This window comes from Camelus bactrianus, chromosome 30, assembly GCF_048773025.1.
Source record: "Camelus bactrianus isolate YW-2024 breed Bactrian camel chromosome 30, ASM4877302v1, whole genome shotgun sequence".
In the NCBI taxonomy this organism is placed as follows: domain Eukaryota; kingdom Metazoa; phylum Chordata; class Mammalia; order Artiodactyla; family Camelidae; genus Camelus; species Camelus bactrianus.
Window position 1 is genome coordinate 14,043,355 of NC_133568.1, and position 12,557 is coordinate 14,055,911.

At 39.8% G+C, this 12,557-nt stretch overlaps 1 long non-coding RNA gene across 2 annotated transcripts in view; it reads right to left on the minus strand.

Moving 5' to 3' along the window:
• LOC105073941 (uncharacterized) overlaps positions 1-12,557 on the minus strand; it is a 310,618-nt gene that overhangs the window by 134,888 nt on the left and 163,173 nt on the right. For both annotated transcript variants that reach the window (XR_835743.3, XR_012503281.1), the window contains exon 3: positions 9,042-9,112. This is a non-coding gene — a long non-coding RNA (uncharacterized LOC105073941). The remainder of the gene's footprint in view (positions 1-9,041; positions 9,113-12,557) is intronic.

A 12,557-nucleotide genomic window follows, 5' to 3' on the forward strand; every position in this document is an offset into this window, starting at 1 on the left:
TCAAACCTAGATGAAAGAAAGAAAATGGAAGAAGGTGGTCCAGGGCCACAGGAGAAATTTGTCTTTTTCCAACTCATTGTCAGTGCTGTCCCACTTTGAAGCAATGCATTTTTGATTCCTGTGTTTGGATGGCATTTCTGCTTAGGGAATCACTCACATTTCGATCTTTCATTCCTTTGGGGACAGCCAGTGAAAAGTGCTTTTATAAGTTACAGTTCTGACCTTTTTAGGATTCTGTTATTTGATTAAAAAGCAGCAGAGGTCTTCTGTCTGGCAGTGTTTATTGCCTGTAACAAAGCAATCACAAACGCCACCAAAGAGTAATTTGTAAGGGGTTACAGATTCATTCACAACAAATATTTATTGTTACTGGTGTAATTTCATACTGAAAATGAAATACACCAGAGACCTGTTTGTCTTCTTCTCTTGGGACCCAAAACAATTTATAAAGATGGCACTTGGCTTCTTAAGAGATTCAAAACCCTTGAAAGAGATCCAAGTGAAACCTTGCTTTGGAAGCTCTCTCCAGGGAAGGTGTGGTATGGTATTATGTGAGAGCTGCTCCATATAACCCCTTCATTGTCTTAAACCATGTGGTCTCTAGATGCCTGGGGGATCCCGAGGCCTTTCAGGTGTTCCATGAGGTCAAAATCATTTTCATAATACTGGATTGTTATTCACTTTGCATCATGTTAACATTTGCGCTGATGGTGCAAAAGTAATTGCGTGTAAAACTTCAGTGCCTGAGCATCAGTGGAGACAGTGGCACTAAACTTCTCCAGTTTTTGTTTGTTTGTTTAATAACAGCTTTACTGAGATATAATTCATATAAGGTATAATTCACTGAAGTAAAATATACAATGTCTAGGGTGTTTTAAAACACCTCCGACCAATTCTCAGGTCTCCAAACACCAACTGGGTGTCCAACATTTCAACTCAGAACTGACACTATTTAACTGGAGATCCAACAAGTTCCGGGCTGAGTCCCACAAGACTGCTCCCCAACTTCAGATGCCAATGCAAGTCCCGATTATCACCTGTACTTTTTTTTTTAGTTGAGCTATAGTTGATTTACAGTATTATATTAGTTCCAGGTCTATAATTATAGTGACTCAAAATTTTCACAGAATACACTCCATTTAAAGTTATAAAATATTAGCTGTATTCACTATGCTGCACAGTATACCCTTCTAGCTTATTTATTTTATACACAGTAGTTTGCACCTCTTAATTCCTTACTCCTATTCTGCCCCTTCCCCCTTTTCTGTCCCTACTGGTAACCACTAGTTTGTTCTCCTTATCTGTGAATCTGTTTCTGTTTTGTTATATTCATTTGTTTGTTCTTTAGATTCCACATGTAAGTGATAACACATATCTGTCTTCCCCTGTCTGAATTATTTCACTAAGCACAATACCCCCCAAGGTCTTTTCATGTCCTTGCAAATGGCAAAATTTCATTCTTCTTTATGGCTGGGTAATAGTCCATTGTATACACCATGTACCGTATCTTCTTTACCCATTTATCTGTTAATAGACACTTAGGTAGCTTCCATATCTTGGCTGCTGTAAATAATGCTGCTGTGAATGTTGGAGTGAATTTTTTTTTTTTTTTTTTTTTATCATCTGCACTTCTGACCAACCAGCTATAAATTGAAGGTTCCTACAACTCCTTCCTTGGGTTTATAACTTGCTAGAATGCTTCACAAAACTCAGGGGAGCACTTCTTTAAGTCTATTGTTCTATAATAAAGGATATTATAAAGGATAACAGACTAACAGCCAGAGGAAGCGTCACACAGACAGGGCCTGGAAAGGTCCTGAGTTCTGGGGCTTCTGTCCCCTCTGGAGTTAGAGCACGTCACCCTCCCGGAATACGAATGCATTCAACAATCTGGAATCCCACCAAATATCACTGTCCGGGAGTTTTTATAGAGCTTTCATCTCCAGCCCTCCCGCCACGTCCCAGCAGTCAGCGATGGGGCTTAAAGTTTCAACTCTCTAATCACTGGGTCTTTCTCAGAACCAGCCCCAGGTTGGGCTCATCCAGAGGCCCCACCCTAAGTCACCTCATTAGCATAAACAAGTGTGATTTTAAAAGGGTTCTTGATGAGTAACCCTCCTATCACTCAGGAAATTTAGGATTTTTTAGCAGTGCTGTGTCAGGGTTTTAGAAGCTCGAAAATGGAACCATCACCAGAGTCAATTTTAGAAGATTTTCATAATCTCTAAGAGGCCCCACAACCTTCAGATATTGCCCTCCCTAAGCACCCTCATCCACTCCAGCACTAAGCAACCTCTAATCTACTTTCTATCTCTATAGAACACCCTTCGGGGCATTTCATATGAACAGAATCATGTAATATGTGGTCTCTTGTGACTGGGTTGTTTCATTTAGTGTTATGTTCTCAAATTTCATCCGTATGTTAGCATGTGCCAGTACTTCATTCCTTTATATGGGCAGATAATATCCCATCATGTGGACATACCACAGTGTGTTTATCCATTCACCCCCACTGATGGACACATGGGTTCTTTTCACCTTTTGGCTTTTATGAATAACGCTGCTATGAACACAGGAGTACAAGTTTCTGTGTGGACACACAATTTCACACTTCTCTTAGGTATATACTTTGGAGTGGATTTGCTGAGTCATATGGTAGCTCCACGTTTAAGCGTCTGAAGAACTTCCACATTGTTTTCCAAAGTAGCTAACACTTTACATTCCCATCTTTTCCCCGGATATTTGCATGGCTTTCTGCCTCACTTTGTATCTCAGCTCAAATATCCTCAAGGAGACTTTCCCTGACCACCCTGTCTAGTTAATACTTGCCTGCTACTGTCAGTTCCTTCATCCTGCTTCCTACGTCATCACAGCCCTGTTACCACTTGCTATATCATGTATTTAAATATTGGTTTATTTTCTGTCTTCTACTTTAGAATGTCATCATGATGAGAGCAGGCATGTTTTCTCGGTTTCTTCCCACTGCTGTAAGCCCAAATACTTTAAGACTATCCAGCATATAGTAAATAATCAATAAATATTTATTAAATCAACAAGCTAATGAATCAGCAGCAAATGTAAATTGACTTCCTCTGCCTTCACTTCTTTAATTTAGTAGAAGGCAGAAATAGGCTTCACAGTAGCAATATACAAACTTTTGAAGGAGGCAGGAGATGTGACCTGGCAAGAAACAACTGAGAAATAGAATACTTCCTTAAGGAAACTGAAGACCTAAACACTTGGCATGCCGTTTAGATATTTTAGTTTTAGGGTCATGAATTCCTGGTGTTTGGTTTTAGGTTTGGGCTCTCAAAGGTCAACTGGGGAAGAAACTAATGAAGTACGGTAGTGAGTTTAATTCAAAGATGTGATGAAGAACTTTCCCCAGGGAGGAATGCTGACCATTGAAAGGCAATCATGTAAAATGGTGAAATGTGCTTTACAAGAATTTCAAGCAATAGTAGGAAGTGTTCCAGAAAAATCTGTCTCAGCTCGACTGCTAACTGGCTGTGTAACTTTGAACAAAATACCTAATTTCAATAGTTTGCAGCAAGTGTTAGCCTGTCCAATGAGAATGTTAGTCTGCATAGTCCCTATGGTATTTTAGTATCTTTTCTCTGAAAACACTGGAAAAAAGCCTTGGCTAACAGCAATAATATTGAATGTGATCCTCTGTGGTTAAGAAAGTAGGTGATAGGGAATCAATGACGTCTAATTTTAAAACAACATATATAACCAATCAGTTTAATTGAGACAGACTTGTTAAATTCATTGCTATTGGTAATCGCAGTGAGAAAGCGGGTGATGCGATATGTCACGGAGGGCAGTAATTAAAGTTTTCTTCTTAACTCCTCAGTGCTCACTCCCTGTGTAGCTGTGGACCACGTAAAAATGGCTCCACCTAATCGATTGGGTTTAGAACAATCCAGTCTGATGTGCAGATAATAGGTCCACCAATTAGATGTCTATTAATATAGCTGCCTTAAAATTAATTCTGTCATCAACCCAAGTTCACCAGAATAGAGAACCTGAATAAAGCCTGTATATAAAAGAGTGTGAACATTTAGAAGCAAACACTCTCCAATTTGGAATTTCAGGACCTGCTTTATAAAAGGTTTACCTTTCAAATACAGAAAAAGAAATGCTTTCTTCAGGAATTCAGAAGACAAATGAGCCTCTCTCCACCCTAAGCAACAGTCCATTTTTGCAAAGAGCTGCTGTGGCATATGCACTGCCATCACCGTGGACCAAAAATGCAATTAGTTTTCAATGAGACTTGCCCCTTCTCTTTCTCAGAAATGATCCACTCAGTCATTACATTCCTTATAATTATCTGTGCTAAGAAAATGTCTTTCCTGAAGGCAACACTTTATTTTTTCTAATAATACATAAAATTTTATGACACACAAAAATCAATGGGTCTCATTTGGTGCCTGATGGTTCACAATGACAAATAAAGGACTGGCCATAGATGCATTTCACTGTCTGCCTGGACCTTCAGACACTCTGGGTCTGAGCAATTCTGGACTGTTTTGAATTCACTGCATTGTGCTGCTCACTGGCTCCTAGCAGTGTTTACCTCCCCACCACTCCACCAAAGCTGGGTTTGTCTTTGTTTTGCTTTTCACACAGAGTATTCTGATTATAAACGCAACATAGCAACTCACATATTTATGTCACCTCCTCCATTTCCATTTCTCACCAGCAAAACAAATGAATATTCTAGTTTATTTCCAAGTGGCACATTTTACAAGAGCTAGCCTGGAAGTTTACCAGTAACACTGAATGTGGAAGATTCTACTGCCTCAAACACCACAACTAGAGATATTCTCTGAAGATTTGCTAATATGACTGATTAAAAAAAAAAAAACTAGCTTAGTCTTAGTATTTTTAAAGGGATATTCCAGTAAAATATTCTTGAACTCATTAGTCTAAAACCTGGTACAAGAATAAATTTAAGCCTCGAAACTGAAGTTGTTGGGACTGTTCTACCAGCTCAGAAAGTAAGAATGGAGACAGAAATTATTGTTGTCTCTACCTTTTGACCTTCTGGCAGTGAATTCAGGGTCGTAAATCACACTGCTGACTGTCTGCTCAGGGAACGTCAGAGCATTCTATTTCACTATCAAGGCAACAACGGAGCATGATAAAAGGGCCAGTGAGCCTTCCTATGTCTTATGGAGAGTGACTTTCAATATTGTAGATTTTGATATTTCTACAAGGGGTAGAATCTTCAATTCTGAAGCTACCAATAGTAATTCACAGTATTAAAACCATCACCACCATCATCACTGCCACTGATTCCCTGCCTACTAGGGAATCAGTAGAAGTGGAAGCACTATGCTAAGTGCATTCACATACATACTGTGATTTGTTTTCAAAGACGGTCACAATTATTCCCATACCTCTGAGCGAGTGCTTTTCCAGTGTAACTGCCACTTTCTCCATCAAGAAGCAGTGTTTATTTTCCTCTCTTCTTGTATCTGGTCTGGTCTTGCACTGTTTCGTCCAGGAAAATGTGGAAGAAGTGACTGTGTGACTCCTGGACCTCAGTCACATGGGGTCCTAACTACAGATTAGCAGCCTCCGCTGTTTGGTCTTGAGACCCTGAGACCACCATGTGCGAAGCCAGGGCTAGTTTCCTGGCATATGAGACCTGATGAGGGGACTGAGAGAGAAAGACACAGAGACAGAGAGAATGGGAGAGAGAGAGATCCAGGCAGCAATCACCAGACATAAAAGGAGGCCCCCTTGGACCATCCAGCCCCAGTTGAGCCACTAGGTGACAGCAGACAGCAGTCACATGAGAGACCACAGCAAGGCCACCCGACAACACACTTCCTGATCCCAACCCTCATTACTGACCCACAAGCTCATGAGCAGACAAATGATTTTTGTTTTAAGCTACTACATTTGGGGGTGGCTTGTACACAGAAATAGATAACTGGAACATGTCCATTTTCTGATTCAATCCAGCTCCATGGCACCACCTTCAGGACCAGGCTGCCCAAAACCTATTATATACTCGAGGGCCCCACATTATTCAGTGCACTCATTGGACCAAACAAAAGATATGGTACACGAACCTCAAGACGATAAATGGGAGGGATAATTAATCAACATGAAACAGAAGGTTAGGACTAACACTGGTGAGCTGTCTCCTGGCCTGGTGGCTGGGGATGAGGAAATGGTTCTAGAGCCCATTCTCTCTGGTTCCACTTTGCTCGGGTTCATGGGTCAGGAAGTAAGGGGTGGAGGAGAGGCTTGGACCACCTGGGACCGCCTACCACAGTTACCCCTTTAGGCGTCCCAAGCCCACTTCTCCTTTTCCTGGGTCTTCCAAGGACCCTGGCCAGTCATGAAAGAGCGGTTGTCCACATGGAGAGATTCAGAAATTAAGCTGAGCAGTCCCGAGGCCAACAAGTGTGTGCTTCCTGCAGGCTGGGCACTGGCCCTGCTGGTCGCGGCCTTCACTGGCCAGCAACGAGGTGACCACACAGCCCGTTGGCCCAGCTGCTGTAACCGCGTTCACTCAAGTGAAGGCTGGTTCACCCAGGTAGAGACCAGGTCATCTCCAGGCTCGGACCCAAGCTCTCTTACAGGGACACATAACTAGCTCAGGTATCACTCCCAACATTTTCCGAAATCAACTTTAAATCTCAAGGAATTTGACATTTCTGTTCTGAGTTTCTACATTGACAGACTTTCCTGACGGCAACGGGTGCTAACGTCTATGTGTCTGGACATGGAGAAAAAATGTAGTAAGAAGGTGAGAGAAGAACACAGCTTTCAAAACTGTGTCCTCCCACACTGTAAATGGTTTAGTGCAACATGGAGGGATGTAGGCTCAACAGAGAAATTGGAGACCATCACTGTCGGTCAAAAGAATCAGGGAAAGCTGCATGGAGGAGGCAGAACATCAACCAGTCAACCACAAACTATTTAAATTACCAAAAATACAATCAGCATTACCAGGATTTTCATAAAGACAGTAGTATCAACATCTGTTTGGTTGTGGATATTTCTTAAGTTCATTCTGAAACATATACCGGGTTATATTCATTCCTAAACAAAGCAGTATTTACCATCCCAATACGTTACATTTTCATTTCACTCGATGTTTGAGCAAGTAGTTTCACATATATTATCTCATTTGATTAACTATCAGTTATTAATGTAAGGGCAGTTTCATCATTCATGCATGTGATCACCAGCCACATACACTATTTGACTCTTTTTTGAACGAGGAGGTAGCTTTGCTTTGTTTGGTTTTGTTTTCGGCTTCATGCTCACACATTCTAAGTATTAAGTCTGAGTTGTACGCAGATGATAACAGCTATTCACCTTCCAAAAGTCTCTTAAATCTCTCATTTTTAGTCTCCTCACAATGGAAACATACTGTTTTTCCCTTATGGGTATCAATGAACCTGGACGCATGGATGTGACATTTAGAAACATCTCTGACCTCTTCTCACCCTACGCATCACTGCTGACTCACACAAACAAGACACCTTAGTACAACCCTGTGCCTTCCCCCTTCGAGCCTCCTGATGCTTGTTTCTTTTTATTAGGCTCATCTTCAGAGCCAACAGCTTTATTCCCCGCCATTCCACTTGTAGACTTTGCAACTGGATTCACCCTTTATTCAAATTCTAAGATTTTTTTTTTATCCCAAAGAACTTATTAAACTGGCAACCTTCATTGAAGGCTGCACAATTTTCTTTTTCTTTTAATTAAGTGACATTATATTCCACTTGGAATATAGCAAACTTAAAAGTGCATCACTCTCCCTCTAACAAAAACAAATATGGATAATTTACAGAATCTTAACTTTTCCTGAATCCAGCAAGTGCCATAGTCATACCCGAAATCTAAGGAAAAACAGGCACCTTCACAGAAAACGAGACACAAGCATGGACTCAGTGCATAGGATGAAAACAGGACTTCCCTGTAAGAGTAAGAAGACTCCTTTAACTAACAGCTAAAGACTGAATGTGAGCTAGTATGAGATTTTAGAATCTCTGAAAGCTGCAACCCCATTGGGAGGACCTTCCACAGTGATCTCAAGGAAGATCAGGGTCATGGCAAAGGACAAGAGAAAGCCTCCGCTGTGGTGGGGCCTGGATCTGGGGAGCGACTTTCTTTCTAGAAAATACACAAGGCCCGTATGGACCCTTTCCTGTTGTGGAACAAGAGCCTTCAGTAGCTGGAGGAAGGGCAGTGATGCCTGCTGTTTCCAGGACACATATGAAGACCAGTCATGATTCTGGGAAGGGAAAAGGGAAACTTCCCTGCCCTGGAGAAAGGCAGCAGTGCTATAGCTCCGGGATAAGGACGGGGTCACTGAAGAGCCCACACCAGAGACGAGGGGCACAGGGCCCGGCTAACACTGAGGCCAGAACAGAACCTCCCCAGTCAGGCCAGCAGGCACTGTGTAACAGGCAACAGCATCTGTCCCCCGGAGACGGTCAGGAGCACGGAGAAAGATGCCTCTGAGGTGCCGGCATGGGAGAAAAGCCTACAGCTGCAGGTGAACCAGACCCTGAGCATAAGCCCTTCAGCAAACCAGCCCCCAGGTTTGAAGCCGGTGGTGAACCGAAGGTAAGCAGAACAACAACAAAACTCAAACTCAGTCCAGCTCCTAAATGAGGTTAAAACAACCCTTCACTCGGTACGCCTAGCAAAAGACGAGCTGTTCCCATTTCCAGGCCTAAATACTATTTATCTGCGTCTCTACTGTCACACACAAAAAGGCAGCTTTCAAGCAAAACTTGTGAGATCCACAACAAATTTAGAAAAAGAAACAACTCGTGGTCAAGGGACAAAATAACCAACAAAACCAGATTCCAAAATGAACCAGATATTACAACTAATAAACAAGGAGTTTAAAATAAATATGATAAATATTTTAAGTACGCTACTGGAAAAGGTAGACAACATGGATAAGTAGACGGGGAATTTCAGCAGAGAGGTGGAAACTATTAATAGCAAAATGGGTATCTTAGAAATAAAATAAACACTTTAAAAGATATGAAGATTACCTTGGATGATTTCAGCACCGTCAAGGAAGTAATCAATGATCTTGAAGGCAGGTGAGTAGAAACTGCCCAACCTGAAACACAAAGAAAGAGTGGAAAAGAAAATTAGCAGAACATCCAACAGTTAGACAACATCAAATGACCTAATAAATGTGTAATTAGAATCCCAGAAGAAGAAGAGAGAACAAGGCAGGAGAAAAATTAAAGAGACAGTAGATGGACATTTTTAGAAATCATAACAGGCTAAATCATACAGCTAAGAAATTCAGAGGATTTCAAGCAAGTAGAAAGCAACACACACACACACACAGACACACACAAACACCCCTAGACAAATTATATTTAAATGCTGAAAAACAAAGACAAAAGTGAGTATTTTGAAAGCAGCCATTGGAGTATAGAAGAAAAATATATTACATACTTAAAAATAAAGAATTATAGCACAGCTTTTCATCTGTGCAAGGCCAAAAAAACAATGGTGTGATATCTTTAAAGTGCTGAAAAAAAAAAGGACTATCAAATTAGGATTCCATACCAAGTAAAATATCTTTCAAAATGAAGGATGAAAAAACTTAATGAAGTGTTTGCTTTCTCACACAGAAACTGACAGAATTTGTTTCCAGAAAGCTTGCACAACTGCAACAAAAAAATGTTAAAAGAAGTTCTTCAATCAAAAGAAATATGATACCAGACAGACTTGGATATACACAAAGAAATGAAGAGATCTGGAAATAACATATGAGGGTAAATGGTAAATTTTTTTTTCTCAACCTTAACGGACATAAAAGATCATTACTGTCTAAAGCAAAGATTTTAGCCATGTGTTTTTAGCTTATCATATGTATTGAGTCAAATGTCTGAAAATGACAGTACAAAGATGAGAGGGAGGAACTAGGAGAACGCCGTTATGATGTTCTTACTCTACACATAAGGCAGCTGATATTATTAGAAAATAGACACTAAAGATACAAGCCAAGGTGACCAGAAAATTTTAAACACAGTTAATAAATAATTTACCAATAGGAGAGATAAAATAAATATTCAATCTAAATACAGGCAGAAAAGGGGGCATAAGGAACAAAGAACAGATGGAACAAATAGAAAACAATGGTAAATATGGTAGATTTTAATCTAATAGTATCTGTAATTAAGTATAAATGGTCTAAACTTCTATTAACAGATTAGAAAACAGCCAACTGCAAGAAACCTATTTTAAGTGTAAAGACACACGTAGGTTAAAAGAATAAGGACGGAAAAAGGATACACCACGTAAATACCAACTAAAATCTGTTAACCATGTAAAGATTAGACAAATTAAACTTCAAAACAAGGAGTATTACCAGGGATCGAGAGAGGCACTGCACAGTAATAAAGGGTCCGATCAGCAAGAATGCATAATAATATTAAGTGTATGCGTGGCTAACAGCAGAGCTTCAAAACCCAAGAGGCAAAGACTGATAGCAACTGAAAGGAGAAATAAACAAATCCATAATGGAAAAAAATAATAAAGATGTAGGAAATATGAACACCACCACCAACCACCTTCATCGTATTGACATTTGTAGAACATTGCACCCCATTAGAGCAGAACCAAACATTTTTCTCAAGGAAATTTTCTCATGGGATATTCATAGACTGTACTGCCATATCCTAGGTCATAAAATAGACCTTAACAACTTTAAAAGAATAAAAATAATGCAAAGGGTGTTCTTGGACCTAAAGGAGTTAAATTAAAATCTTTATCAGAAAGATACCTAGAAAGTCTCCAAGTACCTAGAAATTCATTAGGTTAAATTTTTACTTTCTCTGTAGGTCCCTGAAAGGGAATGAGGGATATCTGATATTTGATACTTAATTTATTTAAACATAACCTTTTAAAAATTTGTGATAATTCAGACTAAGCCTGACCATTATATGATCATTTAAATGAGAATTTAGTAATCTGGGAAACTTTGAAACTACTGGAAAAAAATGTTTAAGATTTTTTTTTAACATCTTACATACACTATGTGCTCATTAAAAGTTTTGTATTAATAGAATACAAAATTAAAAAATGACTTTATAGAAGTTTTTGCATGCTATGTATTGAAAAGTATGTATGTACTAAGAATATAAATGGTTATTAGTCATAAAATTCCTATCAAAGTAAGTTCTCAAATTTTCACTTGCCATTAAACAATTCTTATTCAATACTTAATACTTTTTAAATTTCCTGTAACTTGTTATTAGTTTGTTCCACTTTATATACTTTAAAATAACAAAACTTTGTCATAAACATATCATTTAATAAAAATTAACTGTCCAAGGGGTTTTCTTGAGGATTCCTTTGAAGTTTTAGGTTTTCACTATGTTCAATTATTCATGAAAGATGTTTGTAGTGCTGTGTGTCAACCACTGTGCTGACAGGCAAGGGTGGAGGCTCCAAAGAATAATATTAGCTACCATTTACTGAGGGCTAGACACTCAAGGCATTGTTACATAAATTACATTTCTTAGAACTATGTATATTATATCTTAGTAAAGCTTAATCACATCAATGTGGTTATTATTTTGTCCATTTCACAAAGAAGAAAATAGAAAGTCAAAAAGATCAATTTTCGCTCGGTCACACAGCCAGGGGACCTGGGATTTAAATAGAGGTCTGTTTCCAAATCCTGTGTTCCTAACTGCTCCTCATTGGTTTTGCATCACAGTGTAGGTGAGAAGGCCAGGTATGCATACACATGGGTGAGGTATAGTACAAGGCAGTTGGTAAAAAATAAAAGTGAAGGTCAAATACCTGGAGGCCTGGAGAAATGTGTTTAGTGGTTAAGACTGCTTGAGTTCAGAAACTGCTCCAGCATTTGGATGGCTCTGGGCAAGTTATTTTTAACCCCTTTGACCCTCAATCTTCCCATCTGTTACATGGGAAAAATAACAGAGCCTACCTCATGAAGCGTAACACAAGGACCCAAAAGCTATTGGAAGGATTAACCAAAATCATATCAAGTGAAGTTCTTGAAACAAAGTAAATACTATAAATATGAGCTGTAATTTGACAACTAATTAGCATCTTTCCACCCCCTCTAAACTGAGAGCTCCTTATGGGGAGGGCAGGCCTCCCCTGATTTGCTCACAGTTTCATCACTAGCACCAGGCCCAGTGCCCAGCAGACTAAGACCTTGGGAAGAACGATCCAAATGAAAGATTCCAGGTGGTAGAGAAGAGGGGCTTTGTGGATTGTTAACTTCAGGACACTGGGAGGACTTTACATAGAAGATGGAATGAGAGCTGGCTCTGGGATGTTTAGTGGTTTTAGACAAATGGAGAGGAAGAAGAAGTGCATTCTGGGAAAGTGGAATAGCATTCAGAAAGCCCAATATGGTGAGAACAGAAGACATTTTTGAGGGACAATGAGTAGACCAACCCGGCTGAAGCAGAGAATTCATGAAGGCAGGCAGAAGGGGAGAGAGCTGCAAAAGGAGACTGGAATTGGAACAGAGGGCCATAGACAACAGGCAAGACAGGCAATCCTCTTAC